We start from the raw sequence: 9,220 nt of genomic DNA, 5'->3' as shown, positions 1-9,220 counted from the left end.
CCTAACTCTGAATCATCTCTGAGATTATTTCTAATTGAACATGTACAAGTTATATTGCTAATTTGCATTATACTATTCATTAATGAGTAAAACTAAAATTATGCTTCTAATCATTTAACACTGTTATACTGTTTCAAGTTAACGCTCACTTCTTCTCCCAGTGCATGTGCAAAAGTACTCACACATGTGGAACCACAACCTCACAAACAGGGAGGCTCACCGGATTCAAGCCACCTTGTAACAAACGTTGGAGAGGCGGCCGCGGTGAACAGCGCGACCACCGCAGCTGCCTCCAGCTCCCTGTTAAGCGATGTTACCGTGCCTCAGGCGTCTAGCACGCCGAGGACGGGTCTGTCAGTTGCACATAGAGTGGGGCCGAACCTCCGATTTTCGGTTCGCGAACCAGGTTCGCGAACTTCCGCGGAAGGTTTGGTTCGTGTAAAAGTTCGCGAACCACAATAGACTTCAATGGGGATGCGAACTCTGAAAAAAAAAATTATGCTGGCCACAAAAGTGATGGAAAAGATGTTTCAAGGGGTCTAACACCTGGACCCCGAGGTGGAGGAGTGGGATACATGCCAAAAGTCCCCGGGAAAAATCTGGATTTGACGCAAAGCAGCGTTTTAAGGGCAGAAATCACATAGGGCTTGATTCACAAAGCGGTGCAAAGTGTTTGCACGCCTGTGAAAAGCCCTTTATCACGCCTAAACTCAGTTTAGGAGTGATAAGAAGAAACTCGCACGATCTCCCGCGTGCAAAGTTTTGCGCGCGTAGCGCACCGCGCTGCGCGCGCAGTGTGCCGTGCATCGCGCGCAGCGTCCATTGAGCCCTATGGGACTTTGCGCGCAACGTTTTGCGCGCGGGAGCTTCGCGCGAAGAGCAGCACAAATCGGTGATAACTCAGCTTTGCACCGCTTATCACGCCTAAAGTCTTTTAGGCGTGATAACTGAGTTATCACCGCTTTGTGAATCAAGCCCATTGAATGCTAAATGACAGGCCTAAAGTGCTTTAAAACATCTTGCATGTGTATACATCAATCAGGTAGTGTAATTAAGGTACTGCTTTACACTGACACACCAAACTCACCGTGTAACGCACCGCAAACAGCTGTTTGTGTAGTGACGGCCGTGCTGGACTGGTGCGCACCATGGCGAGAGTGCAGGTTTTGGTGGCTTTACAGCCCATATGGTCGCCTGGCTGATGTAGGTGAATGACAGAACAGTGACTGTCCAGCTGATCAAATTTGGTCTGACCACAATGAGGCAACGACCTTATTATCGTGGGTGTGCCCCCCGAGACACTCATCTAGGCGCCGGTCATTGCTTCATTGTGATACGCAAACCCCTTCACCATGGCAAGGTAATGATCACGAAGGGGAATGGGCGCATGTACATGCCTTTTCTTTTGTTGTTGCAGCTGCCCGCAGTGCAGCCAGAAAAATTAGGCAGTCATGTATACGCACCAGAAAAATTATTACAGCAAACCGCCTGGACTCCCGGACCCTGTTGGTGGTGGCGGAGAAGGTAGTCAAGCGGCCTGCAGGCAGACATGCTGTGTGGAGGGACTGAGAGCGACTTAGTCTTCTTGGGGCAGGCCAGGCAGCCAGTCACACGGTGTGCAGGCAGAGATGCTGTGTGTGCAGGGAATGACTTAGTCTTGGGGCGGGCAGCAGCCCTCCGGGATCCATGCCTCATTCATTTTGATAAAGGTGAGGTACTTAACAGTTTTGTGACTTAGGCGACTTCTCTTCTCAGTGACAATGCCTCCAGCTGCGCTGAAGGTCCTTTCTGACAGGACGCTTGCGGCAGGCCAGGAGAGAAGTTGGATGGCAAATTGGGACAGCTCTGGCCACAGGTCAAGCCTGCACACCCAGTAGTTCAAGGGTTCCTCATCGCTGTTCACAGCAGTGTCTACATCCACACTTAAGGCCAGGTAGTCGGCTACCTGCCGTTCCAGGCGTTGGTGGAGGGTGGATCCGGAAGGGCTACGGCGAGGCGTTGGACTAAAGAACGTCCGCATGTCCGACATCACCATGAGATCGCTGGAGCGCCCTGTCTTTGACTGCGTGGACACGGGAGGAGGATTAGTGGCAGTGGTACCTTGCTGGCGTTGTGCTGTCACATCACCCTTAAAGGCATTGTAAAGCATAGTTGACAGCTTGTTCTGCATGTGCTGCATCCTTTCCACCTTCCGGTGATTTGGTAACAGGTCCGCCACTTTGTGCCTGTACCGAGGGTCTAGTAGTGTGGCCACCCAGTACAGCTCATTCCCCTTGAGGTTTTTTATACGGGGGTCCCTCAACAGGCAGGACAGCATAAAAGACGACATCTGCACAAAGTCGGATCCAGATGTACCATGCATCTCCTCTTGCTCTTCCTCAGTGACGTCACGTAAGTCAACCTCCTCCCCCCAGCCGCGAACAATACCACAGGAAGGTTGAGCAGCACAAGCCCCCTGCGACGCCTGCTGCGGTTATTCTCCTGCCGCCGTCCCCTCCTCCTCCTCCTCCTCCCCCAAAGAAACACCTTGCTCATCATCCTCTGAGTCTGACTCGTCTTCTGCACACGACTTCTCTTCTTCGTCCTCCTCCCCCCTCTGTGCTGCCACAGGTGTTGAGGAGACAGCTGGGTCTGATGAAAATTGGTCCCATGCCTGTTCCTGCCGTAACTGTTCCTGGTCACGCTCATTCGCAGCTTCATCTGCCACTCTACTCACAGCACGCTCCAAGAAGTAAGCGTAGGGAATCAAGTCGCTGATGGTGCCTTCACTGCGGCTCACCAGGTTGGTCACCTCCTCAAACGGCCGCATGAGCCTGCATGCATTTCTCATCAGTGTCCAGTTGTCGGGCCAGAACATCCCCATCTTCCCAGACTGTTTCATTCTACTGTAGTTGTAGAGGTACTGGGTGATGGCTTTCTTCTGTTCTAGCAGGCGGGAGAACATGAGCAGGGTCGAATTCCAGCGAGTCGGGCTATCGCAAATTAGGCGTCTCACCGGCAAGTTGTTTTTCCGCTGAATTTCCGCAAAGCATGCCATGGCTGTGTAAGACCGCCTCAAATGCCCACAGAACTTCCTGGCCTGCTTCAGGACATCCGCTAAGCTAGGGTACTTTGACACAAATCTTTGAACAACTAGATTCATGACATGTGCTATGCAGGGTATGTGTGTCAGCTTCCCCATATGCAAAGCGGCAAGCAGATTGCTGCCGTTGTCGCACACCACGTTGCCTATCTCCAGGTGGTGCAGGGTCAGCCACTCATCCACCTGTTTCTTAAGAGCAGCCAGGAGAGCTGCTCCAGTGTGACTCTCCGCTTTGAGGCAAGACATGTCTAAGATGGCGTGACATCGTCGTACCTGGCATGCAGCATAGGCCCTGTGGAGCTGGGGCTGTGTAGCTGGAGAGGAGAACTGCCACTCAGCCAAGGAGGAGGAGGACAGCGAAGAGCATGTAGCAGGAGGAGAGGAGGTGGCAGGAGGCCTGCCTGCAAGCCGTGGAGGTGTCACAATTTGGTCCGCTGCGCCCTGCTTGCCATCGTTCACCAGGTTGACCCAATGGGCTGTGTACGTAATGTAGCGGCCCTGCCCGTGCTTGGCAGACCAGGCATTCATGGTCAGGTGTACCCTTGACCCAACGCTCTTCGCAAGAGATGACACCACTTGCCTCTCAACTTCACAGTGCAGTTGGGGTATGGCCTTTCTAGAAAAATAAGTGCGGCCTGGCATCTTCCACTGTGGTGTCCCGCTGGCCACAAATTTACGGAAGGCCTCAGAGTCCACCAGCCAGTATGGTAACAGCTGGCGAGCTAACAGTTCCGCCACGCCAGCTGTCAGACGCCGGGCAAGGGGGTGACTGGCCGAAATTGGCTTCTTCCGCTCAAACATTTCCTTCACGGACACCTGACTGCTGCTGTGGGCAGAGGAGCAGGAAGCGCTCAAGGGCAGAGGTGGAGTGGAGGAGGGTGCCTGTGAAGGTGCAAGGGAGAAAGCGGCAGAAGCAGATGATGCACCTGAAGGAGGAAGAGGAGAAGGAGGGTGACTTTTCTTTTGTGTGCTGCTGCTGCTTTTGCTCAGGTGGCCATCCCATTGCTGTTTGTGCCTTTTCTCCAGGTGCCTTTGTAAGGCACTTGTCCCTACGTGAGTGTTGGCCTTTCCACGGCTCAATTTTTGTTGGCAGAGCGAACAGATGGCTTTGCTCCGATCTGAGGCACACACATTAAAAAATTTCCACACCGCTGAGCCACCCTGGGATGTGGGCACTATGGGGGCCTCAGCAGCTGATGCTAAAGGGCAAGTTGGCTGGCTGTACATAGGTGGCGATACATGGTGCCGGACACTGCCACCAGCTGTTTCTGATGAAGAACTGCCCCAGCTTCTTTCAGCAACTTCTCTCCTCCTACTACTCTCTGACTCCCCCTCTGAACTGTACCCCTCTTCATCTCCTCTATTGGGAACATACAGAGGATCCATATCATCGTCATCATCGTAATCATCCTGCCCAGCTTCGCTTGCCTCAGAAAAATCCAAACATGCACCATCAGTAGGTCCTTCATCCTCCTTACACGTTACATCCATAGTGTTGCTGCGTAACTCAGACATATGAGCTGGTGAAAATTCATCTGGCTGTAACAACAATGGCTGTGCATCAGTGATTTCACCACTAAATAATTCTTGCGAAGTGTCAAATGCAGCGGAAGTGGTGCTAGTAGTAGCGCTGGTGGCTGAGCAAGATGAGGTGTTCTGTGTCGCTAAATACTCAACCACATCCTGACAATCTTGGGAGGTGATGGGACGTGCCTTCTTCCGAGCACTGTACTGTGGGCCAGGTCCACACGAAATTACATTTACACGACCTCGCACAGACCTGCCGGGTGGCCTTCCTCTGGCTCTGGCACTACCTCTTCCTCTACCTGTTTTGTCCATATCGGGTATGCACGGAGTGGTATATCACACTGCGTGCACTCACGTAGGTAGGTGGGTTCACTTAACTGCACAGGTATGCGCACTGATGCGGTGGGTTCACTGAACAGAACAGTTATGCAGTGGCGGGTTCACTGAACAGAACAGGTATGCAGTGGCGGGTTCACTGAACAGGTATGCAGTGGCGGGTTCACTGAACAGGTATGCAGTGGCGGGTTCACTGAACACAACAGGTATGCAGTGGCGGGTTCACAGAACAGGTATGCAGTGGCAGGTTCACTGAACAGGTATACAGTGGCGGGTTCACTGAACACAACAGGTATGCAGTGGCGGGTTCACAGAACAGGTATGCAGTGGCGGGTTCACTGAACAGTACAGGTATGCAGTGGCGGGTTCACTGAGCAGAACAGGTATACAGTGGCGGGTTCACTGAACACAACAGGTATGCAGTGGCGGGTTAACTGAACAGGTATACAGTGGCAGGTTCACTGAACAGAACAGGTATGCAGTGGTGGGTTCACTGAACAGAACAGGTATGCAGTGGCAGGTTCACTGAACAGGTATACAGTGGCGGGTTCACTGAACAGAACAGGTATACAGTGGGAGGTTCACTGAACAGAACAGGTATGCAGTGGCGGGTTCACTGAACAGAACAGGTATACAGTGGCAGGTTCACTGAACAGGTATACAGTGGCGGGTTCACTGAACAGAACAGGTATGTAGTGGCAGGTTCACTGAACAGGTATACAGTGGCGGGTTCACTGAACAGAACAGGTATACAGTGGCAGGTTCACTGAACAGAACAGGTATGCAGTGGCGGGTTCACTGAACAAAACAGGTATACAGTGGCAGGTTCACTGAACAGGTATACAGTGGCGGGTTCACTGAACAGAACAGGTATGCAGTGGCAGGTTCACTGAACAGGTATACAGTGGCGGGTTCACTGAACAGAACAGGTATACAGTGGCAGGTTCACTGAACAGAACAGGTATACAGTGGTGGGTTCACTGAACAGAGCAGGTATGCAGTGGCGGGTTCACTGAACAGTACAGGTATGCAGTGGCAGGTTCACTGAACAGGTATGCAGTGGTGGGTTCACTGAACAGGTATGCAGTGGTGGGTTCACTGAACAGGTATGCAGTGGTGGGTTCACAGAACAGGTATGCAGTGGCAGGTTCACTGAACAGGTATGCAGTGGTGGGTTCACTGAACAGGTATGCAGTGGTGGGTTCACAGTACAGGTATGCAGTGGTGAGTTCACAGAACAGGTATGCAGTGGTGGGTTCACTGAACAGGTATGCAGTTATGGGTTCACAGTACAGGTATGCAGTGGTGGGTTCACAGAACAGGTATGCAGCCAGGAACAAGCTAAGCCTAACGAATCTTTCCCTATGAGAGACAGTCTGCAGCAGCTCGCCCTACTCTCACTAACGCAGGCACACGAGTGAGCGTAATGGCCACCGCTGCCTGCCTTTTATTAGGGGGGAGTGGCTCCAGGGGCTAGTGTAGCCTAATTGGCTACACTGGGCCTGCTGACTGTGATGTAGAGGGTCAAAGTTGACCCTCATGGTGCATTATGGGGCGAACCGAACTTCCGCAAAACTTCGCCTGCGGGACGCGGACGTGAACCACTGAAGTTCGCATGGAACCGTTCGCAGGCGAACCGTTCGGCCCAACTCTAGTTGCACATAGGGTTGCTTTGTCGCGTGCGCGCGCGCGCACAGACAGGACCTTTATGCGGGGAGGAGGCGCGTCAGCTGACCGGCCGGTCGGCTGACGTCAGAGGAGACGCTCGCCGCTCCTCATTGGCTGATAGGAGGAGGCGTGCCAGAAGGGTCTCCTCTGCTACTTAAGCCTAGCGGAATCACTCGCAACTTGTCTGCTGTTGCGAATACTCTGTTAGCGCTCAGACCCTTAGATAGTTCCGGTGTGCTTTGATCCGGGAGGAAACCGGGGATTTCACACAAGATAGGAATTGTTTAATAGCTTTAAAGATTTACATTTCTGTGTTATTATTTGTGCATTGACTCTGGCTCATTCTGACTACTCTTCTGCTCAGTGATTCTGTACCTCTGCCCATCTGATCTTGCTGCCGACTCTGCTTGCTTATACCTTCCTGTCTCTGCCTCCTGATTTTGTACTGCATCTGTCTGTCTGTTGCCGAACCTGATCTGTCCGACCACTCTACTCTCACCAAAGGGCCCTTGACTCTGATGAGGGGCACTGTACTGTTAGTACCCACCAGCTCCTCTGGTGAGGTATTGCTTAAGCTATTAGAACTACTGTTGCACCAATCACTCATTGCTATTTGTTGTCACATCAGCTTCCTATATACCAGTATTATAGGTGATTCTGCAGATCACCTTATAATCAGGTATATATCTGCATTATAGGTAATACTGCAGATCAACTAATAATTAGAATTCTGTTCTTTGCTGACACATATCGTTACACACCTCATAATAAGGTGGATCTCCCGCTCAAATATATGCTTCGCCAAGGACCATTTAGTGATTCTTTCCCAAATTTCCATCCAATAAAAACATTTTAATCTTCAATACAAAAACATACAAACTTCATTGCATAGCATTCCTGGCAAATAAAATAACATCCATGCTTCTGCACCAATTTAAAACTTACAGGCTCCTTAAAACAATATGGCATATCAAAGCCGTGTCCCCCAGGACCCTGGATGACACCCAAGTCATTAGTGGAGGGTCATTATTATTTGTTGGACATGTACATACTGGCCTGTTCATAAAATTGTTATTGTTCTGTTATTGTTATAATTGCCATGTCCCATAGTTAATAGTTGTACCCATCTTCACCTTGACACGGTTCCATTCGGGTAGTCTTGCTTAGGCATTGAAGTTCAAGGACTGACTCACAGGATCATAGTGACAATGTGATGACAACTTTAATATGATAATTAAGCTTGTAGAGTGAAGGTATACAGACAAAGGCACAACACAAATCAAATTAAGAAAAATGCTAGCTCACTTCTGGGGAAAAATCCACTGTCATTGCCTCTTGTTAGGAACCAGGCAGGCCCTGTCTCATTTTGAACTGCTGGTGACAGCACTTTCTTGAACTGCCATAGACATTTGCTGCCCACCAGCAGGTGACCTCTTGGGTCTTTGGACAATTAATATCTAGTGTCCGGAGTTCTATGTTTTTCCACTCTGGCCTCAGGATTAATCACCTGACAGATGTTATCCAGGATCCTTCCTGCTCTAGGCAAGTGCCAAGGTATTCAGCCCCTTGGCTCTGAGCTGCTAGTCCTGATTATCTTGTGTCTGATATTTGATCCTGGTTATCTTGTCTCTTACATTTGATCTGTTTTGCTTTCTGTTACTGACCTTGCATTCGGCACTGTGACACAGTCTCTGTCTTCCATTACTGTACTATGATCCTTGTATATCATGATATATGGTATATATTTGTGAGTTTGTTTAGTCAGTTAGATGGGTGTTCTGAGCCTGTTGGCCGCCATGTGTTTGTTGTGTTCTCACTTGTGTATATATCTGTAAAATAGTGCATTATAACCAAGTGCCAGCTGTGTGTTCACTTGTGTATTTGTTTGTATATAGTGCATTGTAACCAAGTGTCCACTGTGTGTTCACGTGTGTATATATTTGTATACAATGCTTCCTCTTCTAAGTGTTTGCTAGATTCTTATTTGTGCATATATTTCACTATCATCAATATATGTTATTTTACTGCTAGCTGGGTGTCTGGCCTCCACTATAATAAAACCAAGTAAGATATTTATTTTGGCATTTGCAGACCTTTTAATGAATTGTTTTATGGATAATTAAAAAAAATCCTTCCTTCTGGGCCTTTTTACATGTGTTATTTAAAACTTAGCTATGACGGTGTACCACTTTAAGATTACCCAGGAGTAATCATTGTTCCTCCAATAATACTAATGACTACAGTCATCTCTGTCCAGCAGACCTAAAAGATTTATGACTGATAAGTCTACTTAGCTGAGCGAGCAAATCTGTGAAATATGCTATTAGCAGCACACATCAAAATGAATACAACCTTGAAAATCAATTTGACATTATGATAAATAAATCTAGCCCTGAGCCTGTTACTCGGAAATGTGCTTAATGTACATTTACAGCAAAATACATTTTGAAATTTTGTCAAAGCTTAACCCATACTCTCATGCCTCCCGGATCACAGATTAAAAACTCCTAAGGAAAAATAAATACGTAAAATTACATTCCACACTTTGGTGACAAATCATTGGTCACCAGGCCACTACATAGTGTATTCAAAAAGGGCATTATGCAT

Source organism: Hyperolius riggenbachi, chromosome 3 (assembly GCF_040937935.1).
Source record: "Hyperolius riggenbachi isolate aHypRig1 chromosome 3, aHypRig1.pri, whole genome shotgun sequence".
Lineage (NCBI taxonomy): Eukaryota > Metazoa > Chordata > Amphibia > Anura > Hyperoliidae > Hyperolius > Hyperolius riggenbachi.
Note: the sequence above shows the minus strand (reverse complement) of the source record.